Source organism: Monodelphis domestica, chromosome 2 (assembly GCF_027887165.1).
Source record: "Monodelphis domestica isolate mMonDom1 chromosome 2, mMonDom1.pri, whole genome shotgun sequence".
NCBI lineage: Eukaryota > Metazoa > Chordata > Mammalia > Didelphimorphia > Didelphidae > Monodelphis > Monodelphis domestica.
The window spans coordinates 155,763,996-155,783,532 of NC_077228.1; the positions used below are offsets into that span (position 1 = coordinate 155,763,996).

The 19,537-nt window shown below is 35.2% G+C and overlaps 1 protein-coding gene across 1 annotated transcript in view; it reads right to left on the reverse strand.

Annotated features, from left to right (window-relative positions):
- The window catches only part of SLC35F3 (solute carrier family 35 member F3), a 531,513-nt gene that overhangs the window by 445,952 nt on the left and 66,024 nt on the right, over nt 1–19,537 (reverse strand). The window lies entirely within an intron of this gene.

A 19,537-nucleotide genomic window follows, 5' to 3' on the forward strand; every position in this document is an offset into this window, starting at 1 on the left:
TTCTAAAGAAAAATTGTACTTTAAGCCCTCCATTGCATAGCACCAATATCCATCTTTTGAGCACCAATATTCTTCTGATGCAAACCACAATCTCTAAAGAATCAAAATTTCAGGCAACCCAAAGAGGGACATATAAAAGGCTACAGAACATTACCAGTAATGATGTGAGCAAGGAGCCAAGTAAAAGATATTATCCATGAAATACATGAAAAGAAAGAGGTGGGCTGATCAAAACCAAATATAATATTGGAATAACCCTTAAAAGCCATCTATTCTAATTCTTCCTTTTAATAACCAAGGAACTGGGAACTAGAGAGGTTAAAAAATTTTCTGAAGCTCACACATGTAGTAACAGAACTGTTATTTTGGTATCTTTGACTCTAAATCTAGAGTAAGAGTTATGGAGTGAGCCACCCAGATGCTTCACTGATATCCATGGAATGTTAAATGACCTGGAAGAATGTTTCCAGTGGCTTGCTTAGATATATTATGAAAGATATAATGGAAGGCGAGGGTACAAGAAAGGTACATTTTTTCTCATTATCATTGCCAGATAATTGACGAAAGGTGCTCAATAATGACTTGATATTTTTGTTGATCACAGTATCTCTGGTAGCATTTGAAAACCAGGTCCACACTTTGGGCAAATTGAAGAGAGGAGGTGATGGAGAGGCTTCTTGTGTATGACACTCCCTCCTGACTCACTTTATTAACTTTATTAATTATCTGCATCATTGTTAAAATGTTATCTTGTCCAGAAAGCTTATCTCAGTTTATTTTTGTTGTATTTTTTATTTGACACAAATGACCAGGTATATAATATAAATTCACTCTCTTCCCTCCTAAATTGACTCTTCCTATAAATTTATTCTTTTCCTTAGAAGTAGAAACTTTTACTTACTGAAATGCTTAATTCCAGTGCCATCTCCTACAGGAAGCCACTTCTAATCTCCATAGTTGTTAGTATTCTCTTCCTCTTCACATTATTTTCATGTAGTTATCTATTGTTATGTTATATTATACAGAATAATGTCATCTCCTTAAAGACCTATTTTTCTGTTTTTCATTTTGTCTATGCATTTCTAGTATCAGCATAATGCCTTGCGTCTACTAAGTTCTTCATAAAAGCTTGTTAGATTGGATTAAAAGTAATGTCCATTTACAAAAATAGATATGAAACCAACAAAAAATGTATAAGTACAATCTAGGCTTGCAAATAAACATAAGAAATGTTTCATCTATTGGGATCCAACCCACAACTGTTATTTTGAAATGTACATGATAGGAGGAAGGTTGAAATCACAAAAAGACTTTATGGAAATAATGGAATTGCTTGAGACCTTTGGAAAATTGAAAGGTGGGGTTTTAGGAATGATAGCATGGTATAGTGGAAAGAGCACCACAATTTGGGGTAGAAGAGATAAAGGTTCATGCCCTTTCTTTTACATACATTAACTTTGTGACACTGAATATTCAGAACCTCAAAAAAATGAATACACATAGTATCTAGGTTACACAGTATATAATTGAAAATCTGTTACCCTAAAAAAGAACTACATTTCCCGGGAGCCCTCTGACTTCCTCTCATTACATACTTCTTGCAGACAAGGGATTTTAGGTGGGGATGTGAAGGGTCCCGGGATCTTGGGCTTGAAGGCAAGGATGGTAAGTGCAGAGGTTTGAACTGGCTAATAAGCTATGGGCACGTGGTCTTTATTTTTGTATCCCTTTTTTCCTTTATTTCTAAAGATCATTTAAAAAATCTCTTAAAATATAATATTTTTATTATTGAGATTAATTTTAATTTTCACAACAGTTGTGAGGAATGTGTAAAATAATGTATGCAAAATACTTAGTTAATCTCAAAGTCCTACATAGAATGGTAGAGAATGGTAGAATGGTAGAGAGAGGGAGAAATGTCATGAAGAAGCAAAGATAGAGTGTTACAAACTAACAAATACCTAAAAAATTAAATTTCCAAAGTAACTAAACAGAGAGAATCATTAGTGGTACTTGTTCATGGAATTCTAAAATAATGTCTAATATATCTAAAAGATGAAGAAAAGAAAGGTATTCATTCTTTTTTTCTTTCTATTCTTTTTTAATTTTTATTTTTTGTTCTACATTCTCTGCCTCCCTCTTCCTTTCCCCCATACACTGAGAAGCAAAGAAATATGCCTATTATCCATATGAAGTCATGCAAAACATTTCCAGATTATCCACATTATGTATAAAAAGCAAGCAAGAAAAAAAATATATGATTCATTCTGCATTCAAAGTCCCTCAGTTCTTCGTTTGGAGGCAGGTAACATCTTTCATCTCAGACCTTTGGAACTGTAGAGGATCTTTGTATCAGAGTGGCCAAGTCCTTCATATTTGATTATTGTTACAATATTGCTATTATTGTTCACAATATTCTCCTAGTACTACTCACTTCATTTTGCATCAGTTTATAAAAGTCTTTCAAGGATTTTATTAAATTATTCTATTCATAATTTCTTATTGCCTTACTATAGTATTCCATCATAATCAGATGCCTCAACTTGTTTAGCCATCCCCCCAAAAGTAGGCATCTTCTTAATTTCCAAGTCTTTGCCACCACAGAAAGAGCTGCTATAAGTATTTTTATACATATTGGTCCATCTTCTTTTTAAAAAATCTACAGACATAGTTATCATTATTGCTGAGTCAAACAGTATACAGTTTTATAGTCCTTTGGGCATAGTTCCAAATTGTTCTCCAAAATGGTTCAACCAATTCAGATCTACCAATAGTGAATTAGTACAGTGATCCCTCACCTATCATGGGAGTTATATTCCAGAGACGCCCTTGATAGGTGAAAATCTGTGAAGTGGAGGTGTTATATTTATTTAATTATTTACATATATTTTAAGGTTTTATAAACCCTTCCTACTCTCCTATAAACCCTTTCCACACTTAACCCATAGTCACTGAGTCAATCAGTGCCCAGGATACAGAATACAATGCTGTGATTGGTCGCCTTTCATTCCATTAGCAAATAGTGTGCTGCGATAAATGTAACTGCACAGAATTACATACATAATACATGTATATGTATACATATATTTTTATATATACATATATATGTATATATATATATATATTTTAAAGCTGCGATACTGCAAAGTCAGGATAAGTGAACCAAAATATAGCAAGGGATGAATGTATACCTATTCTTTCCACATCAATCCCTGTATTTATCATTTTCCTTTGTGGGCGGTATCTCACAGCTGTTTTAATTTGGATTTCTCATTAGTGATTTAGAAAAATTTTATATGAGATCCCTTTGTGAAAACTGTTCATATCCTTTGACTTTATATAAGATGTCCATTTTTAACTTAACAGCAATAAAACTGTTGGATGAAATGTTGGACTCTGCTCAAATGCTAGTACTATATTACTTTATTTAAGCTAGTGAGTTTAAAAAGGTAGGTGACAATAGTGGAATCACAATCTACATCAATAATCCTTGAGCCTGGTTAGAAGATCCGACAAATTTCAGGATTCCACAGTATGGTGGCCACTAAGTGTCACTCTTCAAGTCCTATATAGAAGCAAGAAAATCTACAGTCTATTCCCATATTCCTCAAGGAACTCAGTTCAGAAATAAGAGTAGAACATTTTCCCCTAATTCAGAATTGTGGAAATAGAAAGAGATCTCTGAATCCAAACCTCAAAAAGCAGATGTTTATGCCTTCTATAGGTTTCTGGCAGCTTGGACAACATGTTGGAGGAAGGACAACACTGTTAGGGAGTATATCCAAATTCCCTCAAGTCTTTAGGGACAATATCAAATTACCTAATTATAAAGAGATATAGACATGTTTTCATTTTATTTTTACATAATTAGAGAAGATAAATCAATAGGACATTATGAGAGAAGGGATAGGACAAAGGAAAGAAACATGGAAGGTTAAGCAAGCCACCAATGATGGTTTGTATGCAAGCCATTGAGTGTGCAAGTTTTGTAAGTTTATGGAAAGGGAACAAATATTTGTTAAGTATCTACTATGTGCCAGGCACTATGCCAAGCACTTGAACTTTTTTTGTCAGTAAAGGTAGGTGATATCACAGACTTATCTAAGCACAGAGAGAGTGGTAGGGGATACCAAGAAAATAGGTTTTTTTTTTTATTTGGTCGTTTTCATACATTATTCACTGGAAACAAAGATCGTTTTCTTTTCCTCCCCTCCCCCCCCCCCCCCCCCCCCCGCCTTTCCCTCTCCCATAGCCGACGCATGATTCCACTGGTTATCACATGTGTTCTTGACTCGAACCCATTTCCCTGTTGTTGGAGTTTGCATTATAGTGTTCATTTAGAGTCTCTCCTCAGTCTTATCTCCTCCAACCCTGTAGTCAAGCAGTTGCTTTTCAGCGGTGTTTTTACTCCCACAGTTTATCCTCTGCTTGTGGGTAGTATTTTTTTTTTAGATCCCTGCAGATTGTTCAGGGATTGCATTGATACTAATGGAGAAGTCCATCACCTTCGATTGTACCACAATGTATCAGTCTCTGTGTACAATGTTTTCCTGGTTCTGCTCCTCTCGCTCTGCATTACTTCCTGGAGGTTGTTCCAGTCTCCATGGAACTTCTCCACTTTATTATTCCTTTTAGCACAATAGTATTCCATCACCAACATATACCACAATTTGTTCAGCCATTCCCCAATTGAGGGGCATCCCCTCATTTTCCAATTTTTGGCCACCACAAAGAGCGCAGCTATGAATATTTTTGTACAAGTCTTTATGTCCATTATCTCTTTGGGGTACAAGCCCAGCAGTGCTATGGCTGGATCAAAGGGCAGACAGTCTTTTATCGCCCTTTGGAAGAAAATAGGTTTTTATAGAATCCTGAAAAAAAATCACTGAAATTCAGGAGGAAGTTGATGGACCACTTTTAAGGAGTACTATAGATAATATTCTTGGATTAGGTGAAAATTTGGGCTAGGTGAGTTCTATGGTCATTTCTATGCTTAACATCTTAAGTTATCCACATCATTGAGCACCAGAGGCCCTACAATGAAATACTATGCTTTTTTTCTGCTGTGGTAGTTTATAGGGAAAATTTTGCAGTAGCAAACTACATTCACTTTGAAGGTTGGCTAGTTCCTGACTACTAATCGTACCCCACACAAAGGAATATGACACATAAATTTCATAGCAAATATTGCTTCAGATATGTTCTTGTTAATCAGAACTCAAGAAAATCATACCAATAGCTATAAGAAACACTTAAGTTAGAAATAATGAAGAAATTATTTCTTCCTTAAGAACTCTAATTAAACTCTATAATAGGCTATTGTAAGAAATATAATTCATTTCTTCACTGACTTTTTGGGTTCCTCCCTTCCCCTCTACCAGCCCCAGGAGTTGAGAATTCTTCCAGAAGGGTCAAGAGAGGAAAAATATATGATAAGATTTATTTGCCAAGCTTCTAATGGAAAAGAAAGCTTGTTTTTAAAAAATTTTTATCTTTGCACTTTCCCCTTCTTTCCAGTAACATAAGCCATGAATACTCTTGCCTTCCAAGAGAGAAACTAATAGATTTATTTCTTTAGCATCTTTTAAATAAATTCTTTATTATTTAATGATTTAATTAATAGATTTTCTTTTTAAAGCACATTGAAAATGTTTTAGATCTACAATATGTGAAAAAGTTAAGAACTTGGGGAAAGAAAACAGGTAAAGAAAGAGAAGAAATTGATGCTGTCTAGTCTCATAAAGTAAGTATATAAAACAAGTACATAATAAAAATATATATACAAATATATTTTTAATCAAATACATAGACCTTTATTACACAAATGGCAACCCTTAGGGGTGGGTCAAAGTCACTCAGAAATTATTTTCTCCCTGATAACAAACTCTAGCAATTTAGGGAGAGCTTAAATATGATTTACTTTCTCCCCATTTTCCAATAATCTTTCCATGCACTATACTGAGGAGATTTAAACTAATTCTTTGCAGTTGTTTTTCCTTATGTCATACTGAACACATAAATAAGGCATTAGAATAAAAATGTAATTCTTTTCTTTACTTATCTATGAGAATATACATATATCCTGCTTTTAGAATGTAAGGTCCTTGAGAGCAGAAACTACATTTCTTTTGATCTTCATAACTGAGGACCCAGAACAATAATGTGCATTTAATAGATACTTACTGGATATTTGCTGAATTAAATTAAATTGAGTTATGTGTTTAGAAATTGTAGTTGAAGTCTTGGGAATGAATAATGTCACTGGGAGAAAATATAAAGAAAAGAGAAGAGGAATAAATATAAAACCTTGGGAAACATGAACATTAAAGAATGGAGAAAGGAAAACAGAAAACATAAAATAAGGAAGGGTTAGATAATAATAAGAAAATTTCTGAGTCATGTGACCAAGATGGTACTAATCACTTCTCTGCTTCTCATGATCTCTCAAACCTCTATAAAATCAGAATTATGCATAAGAGATGAATCAGTTTAAACTGCTTTCACATTCTAGGACATCAAAACCCCTAAGGGTATTAAAAACAAACAAAAAATAAACTCACAGTAAAGAAGGTAAATCTATAACCCTTAATGTTCTTGCCCTGTATTCTGCCACCTACATGACTGGCAGAACTGCACAAGCCACAATTTGTTGTGTTTACAACAAAACTCAACTCTCAACTCAACTCAAATCTCCTTATCATTTCCTCATGCCCCAGAAAACCAACAGAGGTTTGTTCTCTCTAGGACTCTAGCACTCTGATGAAGTATTATTTAACTAGTAAACAGTCACAGAAAATAGTGTAGCAGGATGCTACCATGTGCATGGATCCATGTGGACTACCTGATTGAAGCAAAGGGTCAAGTGTCCAGTTCTGGCAATTTTGTATCCCCAGTACTCACCTGAGACAAAGACTTGCTGGTGAAATGTAAATTGCCTTAAAGGGGGAAAACTGAGATCTAGCCCACAGGAAAATCAATATGAAAGGAAGAGTCAGAAAATGAATAATAAGGGAATATAAGGGGGGAAAAGACTGGAATTACTAAAGATCTCTGGGGGAAGAAGACTGAAATACCTTGAGCATAAGCAGATAAATCTCCAAGGAAGATATTACAAAAGGGCATATGACCTCTAGCTCAAGTAAAAGGTTCTAGACATTTCTGAATCAAAATTGAAAGATAGAGACAGAAGACCCTAAGGATTCCCAAGAGAACTCAGACTCATGCACGGTGTTCCTAAATGGCTTAAAAGATGTATAAGAATTATGAAAATATTTATGACCTTCACAACAAAAGTTATTTGAAGAAGTGAAAAACTTGAATCCATATCTGCAAGACTAATCAAATAAACAAAAAGAGAATGATTAATAAGGAATTCAAATAAAGAAGAAGGTAGAACAACCTGGAAGAAAAGTAAAAAGGCCATCAAGGTAAAAGAAGATATGATCACCATACAATCTAAACTCAACAAAATCAGACAGGATTCATAGAGACAATTTAAGAGTTATCTCTCCTAGAACACTCTAACAAGTTAAAAAAAATTGACCAAGACAAGAAATAATACAATAAACCTTTCTAGAATGTCTGGATCCAAGACACATAGGGTTTAAATTTAATAATTCCAATGATGAAAAACAGTAAAAGAAAGATCTTCAAATGTTAAAGAAAGGAAATGCAAATAATATCAGACTAGTCTAGCATTGGTGAACCTTTTAGAGATTGCATGCCCAAATTGCACCTTCAAGATGCCTGTGAGCCCACCACATTACCCCAGACAGTAGAGGGAGGAAGTGCTCACATTGGGCTGCTGGACAGAGAGGAGGGGCTTGTGAAAATTGTCCTCAAGTGTTGTGGAGAGGAGGAACAGAACAACCCCCTCTAGCATGCTGCAACATGAGTGCCATGCCCTTGCCAACACAGGACTAGTCTGTATCCATCATAAATGTAGGATGGAAAGGGATACTCTAAAGAGCAAAGAATCCTAAGATGAAAACCAAGGTGCCTTCAAATTTGAACCTAGTTATCAATGGAAATATGTAGTATAAATGAAGATTTTGAGAAGTGACCAATGCATCTACAAAAAAGGAAAAGATTTGAGAACTTGTGAAATGCCAATCAACTGAGATGAGGAGAAAGTTCCAAGGAACCTTGGGAAAGAGCAGTTAAGCAGCTTGTGCTGGCTGAAAGGATTCCTTCTCTGGCTGTTGAACCAGAAGGTGGAAGATAGACATACACTCTAGCTATTGCTTTATCCCTAAGACTGTGTGCTGAAAAAGACTTTGGGGTTTTAGCCTAGAAGAAAACTGTCAGCATTGCTGTCACATCTCCCCTTAGGGAAAGATAACTTTGTTTCCTGAATTTGAATATATCTTGAAATCTTCAACAGGATAACTTAGAACCCCTCCCCTCTCCTTACCTCCTTTACCCAAAGGAATAAAAGCCCTCTTAGTTAAAAATTTGATTGTGGGATTTGGTTATTAGGGGATAAATATATAAGTTATTCAAGCTTAGCATCTCTGAGAAGAATATTTTAAGAAGGGAAGGGAACAGGAAGTAGTGCAAGGGGAAGGGATCAAGATCCAGTCTTTCCCTGGCTTGCTTCCTGGTGTTACTTCTCTAACATTTCCCCATTACCATAATTTCCCTAGTATCAATATCTACTACAGTGGGCATTTAATTTTTTTAAGTAATTGAAGTATTCCTAGAAAAAAATCAAATCTGAATAGATATTTTCTTTATAAATATGCCAAACAATAGAAAGACAAGAAAAGTAAACAAATACAGTAACCAAGAAAACAACAAAATAACAACAGAGACCATTAAGAGATTTCTTTCTAAAAGTATACAAGCAGACAAAAATAAAATGCATAAGTCAAATAGAATTGATGGTAGATAAAGACCCTGAAATTTTATGACTTTAAACCTCATAACATTCCACTCATTGGCAAATATATATTTTTGTGTGACTAAACTATAGAATGGACATAAAGGAGAGAGAGGAGGAAGATAGAGAAGAATATATGATATATTTCAATCAAGTCAAAGGTAAGCAATGAAGGGAAATTAATTCTGTCTCTCAGGAAATACAGAATCAATAGGACAATGGCAAGGAGGCAAAAGCAAGGACTGAACCAAGCAGAAAGAAAGGATAAAATTTGGTTTCTGTTATAGAAGGGGTTCAGACTGATGAATGATTCCATGGAAAAAGAGAGATAGTTTCTAAAGGGAGATGGGGAACTTCCAGTGGCATTATCTACACAGATTTGTTGCTTAGAAAGTCTACTCAAACCTGCCCAAGGAATAGAGATCATATTATCTGACAAAGCAAAAGCATTAAAAACATAAGAGATAAGAAGGAAGCTGTATTATTCTGAAAAGAATCATGGGACAGGAAATCAATATCAATATAAAACGTAAATGCTTCATATTGTTTAACATCTATCCAGTGTATACTTTTGCCCCCTCATAACCTCTAGTTCTGGAACCATTAAGTATGATCAAATCAGTCTGGTTGTTCTTGGGTAGCATGTGGTATTCTACTTCCCTATGACTCTATTCATCATTCCTCTAATTTTCTGGACCAAAGTGCTCCTCTGTGGACAGCACTCCCTCTATGTGTGTTTTTCCTCATATATATGTAAATATATATATATATATATATATATACATATATATATATATGAGGTAAAAAGCCATACACACACACACACACACACACACACACACACATATATATATATATATTATTTATGTATATATATACACATAAATAATCTCCTTGGAGGCAGGGACTGTCTTTGTTTTGGTTTTTGTGTCCCTTATGCTTTTGCACATAATTAGTACTTAATAAATGCCTTTTAACTTATTGATACTTTCTCTTCCATAGATTAATGAATTCAATTGAACCCCTTACAGAAAGTGAAATTGAAGACAGTTTTGAAACATACATTTTAAGGTGTTGTCATAATAAGAAAGGTATTCTATTCATCACTTTAAACATAAATAATGCCATTTGACACCTAATATAATGAAAGCTTCAGAAATCCAATTAGCTAGACCCTTATAGTATAGGTTAGTTTTAGTCTTTGCACACATCCTTGGTCCAGTAGGTCAGTAACTAGGAGTCCCCTTGGAAGGAAAACTATTTTATCCCCAAATCTGAACTATTACTGCATGAATTACTTGGCCAAATCCTTGTTTGGGCTTTCATTTTCAGCAAGCTGAGGTATACAGTTATCTTTTTATTGCCTCATCTCCCAGGTTAAGGCTGTTTTCTTCCCTCTTCCTTTCATACATTAAAGGATAAGCCCTTGGGGGGAATAATTTCACAGTTACCATCTAGCAGAAACAAAACATCCACAGTAGATGCCAATTACAAGAACAATAGCCTGAGGTGACACATTTCACCCTAAATAAAGGAATTATCTCCTACAAACAGTACATTTATTCTGGCCTGCCCAGCTAGCTTCTAAACAGGTTTAGAAACTAGGATACATCTTCAAACTTGATAACTCACTAGATCATTTTCTCCAAATAAAAATAAAAATCACCTTGACCCTTCCCCTAACACTTGTTACCCACTACCTGGGAACTCAACGCATTCCGAGCTCCTGTTTTATTAGCATTTTCCAGCACAGAATAGCACTTAACAGTTGCTTTTACAGGCAAAAACAGCAAAAAAAGTGTCATCTCCTGTACAAAACAATGGCCTTTTAAAATGATCTCTCTGTCTAATTTGATAAGCATAACCCTGTTTTTCTGATTAATTCTGTAAAGCAGCTATTACAGGGCCATGCACCTCAGGGTGCTCAATAAATAAGGGATTGATTTTTGATTTGTCTGGTCTAAGCAGCTCTACTTTGCCTATCACCTTCCCACAACTAGAAACAAAGAAAGCTTCAGGGATTATGTTGTTAGCATTTCCAAAGGCCGGCTAGGTTATTATAAATATTAGAATTAAAACCAGAACAGTTTGAGTGGGAGCTAAATATATCTACTTAGATACTCTAATGTATTTCTAAGTTGGTCTGAAATCCTAATAATCTTAAATAACTTTGCTAAACTGTGACATGGAGGATGTTTTTCAAAGAAAAAATAAAAAATTCTCTTTTTTTTCCTTCTTTCAGAATCCTTGTCAGAATTAAGATACACTGTAGTTGCAGATAATGGTTCTTCAGATTAATGAAGAATATTCTTGTTACCTACAGGCTATGGTCGGTATTCTGAGATTATAAAATTAGAGCTGTAGAAGAGTTTAGATGTCATCTAGGCCCACCTCATTTTATGGATGATGGCGCTAAGACCCAAAGTGATTAAATGATTTACCCAAGATCACATAGATAATATGTTTAAGGTTATTTTTATCATATCAATAAATGAGAATATAAATGAAAAACAAATTCAACTATATAAAACAATTAAGAGGTATGATGGTATATTGGAAAAATCGCAGATTAAAAAACATTATTAACCAAATATATATTCATATATATTATATTTTTATTAAATTATACATTTATATTATAGTATTTTATTATATAAACATATTTATATATAAACCAAATGTATTTATAGATTTATATTATATGTTATATCTATTTATATTATATATGTTATATAATATATACATATATTATATCTATTTACATATAAACCAAATGTGCATATATTTATTATATATTATTATATAAATGTATATTTATATAAGCCAAATGTGTTTATATATTTGTATCTATTATATAAATATGTATATATAAACCAAATGTGTATATATTTAGATATTTATTATTCATATAAATATGTATTTATATATAACCAAATATATATTTATATTTATATTATATAAATGTATTTAAGTCAAATGTGTATATATTTAGATATTTCTATTTATTATTTTATATAAACATGTATTTTGATATAACCAAATATATATTATATTACATAAATGTATATTTATATAAGCCAAATGTGTATATTTATACATTTATATCTCTTGTATATTATTTTTATATAAATGTATATCTCTATATATAAACCAAGTGTATATATATTTATATATACATCTATATAAAGGGGGTGAGATAAAAGTTATAAATTGCCCAGTGTTTGGCACATAGAGAGCACTATAGAAATGTGAGTTACATATATTATACATGTATGTATATTTATATGCATATATATGTGTGTTTCATGTAACGAAGGGACTCGCTAATGGGGGCACCATCCTTGGAATGTATGTAGTGTGCTCTAGTATAAGCACACATGGAGACCTGGTGAGCTGGTTCTTGAAGTACATAGTGTGATGGAAGGACCTTCCCAGATTTGGAGCCTGCCTGGCTCTTCTTTCATTTTTCCTTTTTGTCACAAAATGCACCTGGTGGCAAGGGATACAAGTATTGCTCCTGGACTAGAGAAAGAGGTATCAGCTAGCACTGCCAGGTGACTGTCTCCCATCTGGGACTCCTTTGTGGCTGCAGACACATGTATATTTCTTGATCTTCCATCCTTGCGTTCTTTCTTTCCCATTTTGAGGGACTGAATGTGAGGGGACAAATTGACCAGATTATAAGCTTTGAAATGTCAGAAGAAGCAATCAGACAGAGGTTCACCAGCTGGAGTGCAGAGTGGAGTTGGCAGGTGGCTGCAGTAGCTGAATTTGGTCAGACGCCAGTCCTGAGGAATGACCTACTTGACCCAGCCTCGCAATGAATCTACTGGTAACAGATATGCTGTATCCTTCAAGCAAAGGAGTGACTCATGAGTTGGCTATGCCCCAATGAGAAGAGAACTGAGTAGAGGGAATACTTTGTAAATAATTGCTTTAAGTTTAGTCCCATTCTCTTGGGGACTTAGTAGAGATGTAGGAAAGAGTGGAAGAGGGGGAAATGTGTGTACTTCAGTTCTTACTATATTTTCTCAATAAATATCTCTTTATAATAATTAATTGATATTAATTGATTCATTGTTATTGATTCAGTAATCATTTGTTAGATGATTTTGGGAGGTGAGTGGGTGGAGATGTGTCAGATGGAGATTATTGAGAAAAAAGCTTTTCACGTTTATAAATCTGAGGAATCTGATCCACTTGTTTGAGTGTGGGTTGGAGAATAAATCCCCAGCCTTTAAGGTCTCCCTTTGTCTTCACATCACCTACATTTCCCAGTGTGTTCTTTCTCTTTCCCTATTCCTCAAAGCCACCCTTTATAACGAAGAATAAGATAGAGGAAAAAAGAAAAACCCTACATGCTGAAACTGTCACACCTAATATATAATATTCCACAGCCATAGAGGCAGCTGGGGGGTGCAGTGGAGTAACTACCTTCCAGGGTTGTGTGAGGATCAAATGAGATAATAATTGTAAAGTGCTTAGTATAGTGCCTGGCACCTAGTAGTTAAGATTATTTATTATATTATGATTATGTTTTTATATATAACAAATTGCTTATCCGTATCAGTATCAAAGGAAATCTACCTGGTTCTACTTCTTTGCTGCTTCAAAAAGCACTTTTTTGGGGTATGTCCCCATATTTTGGGGTATATAAGAGTTCTTTCCTTTTGTCATTGTCCTTCCTGGGGTACGTGGTTAGGAGTGAAACCTCTGGTATGTTCATTTTAGTTACTCTCCTCATTTATTTTCAAATTGCTTTCCAAAATTTGCAGGTTACAAAATTTTCCACCAACAACGTATTGTAGGCTCTTGTTTCCACAACTCCTCCAACACTGACTATTTCCATCTCTTGCTAATTTCTTTTTCCAATTTGTCTGAGCTTTTTAGCAGCTTTACAGTATCAGGTTTGTGGCCGGTAACAAGTGTTAGTGAGCAATATTTGAACACAGGTTTTCAGACTCCAGACTAATGCTAGCTTTTCTATGTCACATGGTCAGACTTGCACTTGAGGAATACTATCACTTTAACAGCTGATTGACAAAAAGAGAGTCTGGAGAAGGGAAACCAATTAGGAGATGATGTAAATAGTTTAGGATCAGTTTCCTCATCTGGAAAATGAGAATGTTAGACTACACTCTTTCTAAGGTCTCCAGCTTCAGAATACTGCATGGTACAGTGGGCAAAAAGTGCTGTCAGAAGAGCTGGGTTCAAATGTTGGTCCTGCCACTTATTTTTGTGACCTTAGATAAAGTACTTCACCTCTCGGTGCTGTTCAGTTCCTCATCCAAAAGATGAGGGTTTGCTTTATTCAAGTCGTACTAAATCTAAAATCTAGTCTCCAAATGAATTTGAATTCCTGAATATTTGCAAATAAAGGTATAATCCCTTTTGATCATGCTAGAGACAAGTAAAATTTAATACATCAGAACATTCCTGGGAACATTTAAAGTTACAGGAAAATATCATTAGTTATCCATGACATTACTTCTGTCTACTGGGATTGCCTTGATAATAATAATAGTAGCTATATTATTTAGCACTTTAAGGTTTGCTAAGTGCTTTACATATGTAATGCCACAACAACCTCACAATAATTTCACAGCAACCCTGTGAGCTACATAAATTATAACTATCTCCATTTCACAGATGAAGGAACCAAGACTGAGAAAAATTAACTAATTTTCCTAGGGTCACATAGTTTGTGTCTGAGGCAAGATCTGAATCCAGATCTTTTTGATTCCAAATCACTGTCCTACCCAGAGAGTCACTTATCTGTCTGAATGAAACCAGGACTGCTTCCCCAGAGAAGAGTTTAGAGAAAGGAATATATTCATTGTATTGGAAGGGATGCACATACATATGTGTATACACATATACATATATATAATACCACATGTGCATATTATATAATACATATATGTATATATGTACACATACATGTGTATATACAAAGTTACATACACATATGTATATAGCAATACATTTCTAGACATGTATACATGCATATACATATAAGCACACATGTGGATACACAAAGTGATGGGCACATATATGATATATGTGTGCATGCATAGATTCATATGCATGCCCATTTACATGCACACGTGTGCACATGTCTAAACACACATGCATGGGTGTGTTATAAATTTACACACATGCATGCCTAGTCCCACATGTCTATTTGCATGCACATTTATATGCTTTACATGTATGTGTGTACATATATGCATGGACACACATGCATACACATACTTGCATACAGTACACATATGACATACACATAATACATGCATGCATACATGCACACATAAATGCATACATACACACATACATACAGCTCAAAGGGAAATGCTTTTAACTAGGCAACCAGAAACAGCTGGGAGTGTCAGAAGCCCATTTTCCCCAGCATCTGTCCCCACATTGAAGGGCCTCTGGCTGCAGCTTCCCAAAAGCCTCCAGAGTTCCCTCACAGCTTTAGTCTGCAGAGCAGCTGCGAGCCTGATAACCCCAGAGCAGATGGAAGGAGGAAAGGAAGACCTAATGAGATCACAGTTCACAGCAATTGTCACTGTAAAGAGAGACAAAGAGAGATGATGAAAGGGATTCAATTAGGCAGGCATGAAAATAGCATCCTTGGTTATTTATGCAGGGTTTTTTCTCCTCCACAAACATTAAGTGCTCTGAGTAGTGCAGATTTTTATTTTTTCTAAATCCTAAGTTATCCTTTAGAGTGTCTAAATGGAGTGATTAGGAAGTTACCCATCAGTGGAGCACTCACAGGGGCCGTGGTGACTTGAATGAGTGACAGCAGCCTCCCTAAAGAGTTGGAAAATAAAGCTGTGGAGAAGGAAAGTGATTGAACACCATCACCTGCTGATCAGGAGCAAACCAGGCCTCAGAAGAACACTCTAAGCTAGACTTGAATGTCTTCAGATAAGAAGGGAAACTGCAGGTCTAGTTAAGATGATTTTGGAGGGCCAAATCACTCACCATATGAGCGTCAGGTGCTTTGCTGCTGCAGATTTCAAAAGGGAGATTTTTTTTCCCATCTAAAAGCGTTTGACAATCTCATTACTCAGGATTTCCCCCTACCTGACTTCCAGGTCTTCATAGTGGCCATCTTGGTCCTTGGTCAATATCTGGTTAATATCTTGATACTGATTTTATATCATTATTTTGATCAATATCAGCAATATATGGGTTCTGGGTTCATTGATTTGCTGTAAGCAAGTGAATCTAGTCTCTGGACCTTAGATTATTTATCCATAAAATGGATAGGGTCTCATCTAGTTCTATACATCCTGAATCTGAGTTTATTGCCATCGGAACTGTTTTGCCTTCTGATGTGTCACTTTATGGCTTGATAAATGAATAAGAATTTAATGAATGATCACTTTAAAACACTGGGCTTTTAACAACAAATATGATAGAGACCCTGCACTCAAGGAACTCACTTTCCGGTGGGAGGAGACAATATTGATATTTTTGTATCTATCTATCTATGTATCTATCTATATCTATGTATCTATCTAACTATCTATATACATATCTATGAGTATATACATATATATATATATATACATATATAGAAGTAGTTATAGTTTGATTTGGCAAGCAGAGCCATTAGGTAAGTAGCAATAGCAGTGTTGAATTGATTATGGTTTCAGAATTGTAAAAGACGGGGAGAACATAATGAATGCCAATTATGACAAGATAGCTTGTCAGGAGCTAACTAGAGAGTGAAGTAAAACATGGCTGAGTCCTACCTAGATAGAACAGGACATGTTATCATCATGGCCTTATCAATCAGGGCTCAGGATGGGAGTTCCAAGAGTGAAAGATAAGTTCTTCAGGGCCCGATGTCTGGTGCCATTGGCAAAGAGCTGGGGAGGAGATGGTAGCTGAGAGAAGAATTTTACATTTCTTTTCTTAAAGATAGAATGGTTTTTTGTTTTTGTTTTTGTTGTTGTTTTTTGTTGTTTGTTTTATTTTGTTTTTTACTGTGGAAACTCCTCCTTGATAGTCAAAATATCCCCAATATTGATAAGTAAAAGTCTATTGGAAACATCCTTTCCAGCCTGATGGCACATAATTCAGTCACTCAGAAGTGCCTGGAAAATAAGAAAAGAAACGATGCCTTTCATGAGGCTGCAGACAATTGATTTAAAAAAAATGTAAAAAAGGCCAGATATACGGTCATTTTTGGTGTCTTGTGGATACTGAAGTCCTGCCTTTATGTAAGGAATGGATTAGATGAGCTCTCAAGGTAGCCTCAGTTCTAAGCCTTGTGTTAGAATACTGAAAAGGTAAGTGAATGGACTGCAAATCAGCTCTGAGTTAGTTATTTACTATTCTAGAGATAAGTAGGAAATCTTGAAGTCATTCTCTTCCAGTGCTAGAAAAAATATTTTTTTAAGGAAAGAATATTCTAGTCATTAAGGAGTTTTGAAAATGATTCACAAATGGTGACTATTTGACTGACTCTATATCATAGATTAAAGCCGTCTCCCCAGATCAAAGATTGCCATTAGTCTTTTCTCAAATGGAGGCTAGACGCATATCTGGCACTTCAATGATAATAAATGGCTTTCTGCGGAATATATAGAAAGGAACAGTGTTCTGCCTAAGCAAAAATTGACCAATCTCATCACAATTTACTCACTCCAGTATCAAAACTTTCTCTGGTTCTTCCTGACTGAGCTTGTCCTTTTAGTGTCATTTACCTGCACTTCCTCCATGAAGCATCCATAAATAAATTCTATTTGATTCTAGTTAGACAAGTAATTGTGTGGAACAATGATTGATGAAATATGATTTTTTAGAAGTAGCATATTGTACTCAGGAGAGAGCTCCCTTCGAGTCTGGAAGAGCTGGCTTAAAATCTCTGACAAATACTGACTCAGAGACCCTAGACAAGTCACTTGATCTCTCAGCCCCAGAGCAAGTGAATATTTGCACTGGGAGAGGAACTTCCTTATCTTATACCAAGTTTTCCACACTACTATAATGACAAATCTGGTTTTAATGCATTTTCATTATTCTCTTTGATCTTTTAAAAATGGATTCTACTTATTGTTAAACTATCAACATCTCTATGTCAGGAACTAGGTCATCTAATGCTTGCTAAATTCTGTTGAGAGACTTGGAGAGGACAGGTTTTAGATGAATGTATGGGTATTTAGAAAGTTTCTGCCTGAGCAAAAAGGAAGAGCTAGGGATGAAGGATTAGCAAACTCTGTTTTTTGTTGCTTTATTATGAGAAGTCAGCCACTGTTCTCATCCCTGCCAAAGGGATATCCTATACACACTCAGCATTAGAGGAAAAAAGGACAAAGGGTCCTTTATGCCTCATTAGACACTGTTATATCCCCTCCCTTTGTTTTGGCTACTATCTGTTGCTATCTTGGAGAAGAAAAGTAGTGTGGTGAACTTCAAGGAGTTCTGGAGTCAGGACAAAGCAATGAATTATAAAGACCTTCCCAGCTGGAAGAAGCAAGTCAGAGCTTCTCAAATAACTCAGCTTGGTACAGTCTACTCTTCTCAGCCATATTTTCTGCTCATGTGCCTTCCAGGCCTTTGTTCTTCCTTCCATCATCCTGTGTTTCCAAAGAATCCTCTTCCTAAAGAGAAGCTAGCTCAAAGCTTGCATCCATCAAATGGCTCCCCATCTAAAATAGATTACACAATGGATAAGTATTTTTGAAATGCTTGAAGTGACCAATGGTGTGAATTATAATGGAATAATAAGTCTAGGGTTGAAAGGGACATCACATGTCATTAGTCTAACCTCCAGTTTTACAGATGAGGAAACTGAGGTCAAGGAAAGTTAAGTGACTTGCTGATATTTTTATTGGTAGTATCAAAGTTCTTTGACACCAGAGAGTAAGGTATAAATACTACCTAATTCTTTCCACTGTATTTAGACCTTGCCTTCAATATGCTTGCAATGTACATGGATTGACAACACCATGTAGAGAGAGTATTAGGAATAGTGTCAGACAGTTTGATTTAAATTTTATCTTTTTCCATTTAATTTCTGTGTGACCATGGGCAAGTCATTTAAGCTCTCTGTGCCTCAGTTTTTTAATCTGCAAAATGGGGGTTGTACAAATTACCTTTAAGTTTCCATCCAACTCTATGTCTTTGAATCTATGAGAGACAGTTAGGTCACAAAGGGGAAGGAGTAGTAGACCTAAAATCATGGAGGCTCAGATACTTATTAACTGTGTGATCCTGGGCAAATTATTTAACATTTATCTGCCTCAGTTCCACAGCTGTAAAATGGGTATGATAATAACCCCTCTGTGAGGATCAAATGAGATAATATTTGTAAATTACTTAGCATAGTGTTTGGCACATAGTTGGTTCTTAATAAATGCTTGTATCTTTCCTTTCCTTTTCTACCTTCCTAATACAAATGAAACAATTAGAAAGATGCATGTGAAAGTAAATTATGAAGTATTAATTGGTACTATAAGAGCATAAGGGCAGCTAGGTGGCACAGTGGATAGAGTTCTTGGGGCCTGGAGTCAGAGAGATTCGTTTTCATGCTTTTAAATCTGACCTCAGATATTTATGAACTGTGTGACCCTGGGCAAGTCATTTAACCCTGTTTACCTGAACACCTCAACTGTAAAATGAGCTGGAGAACAA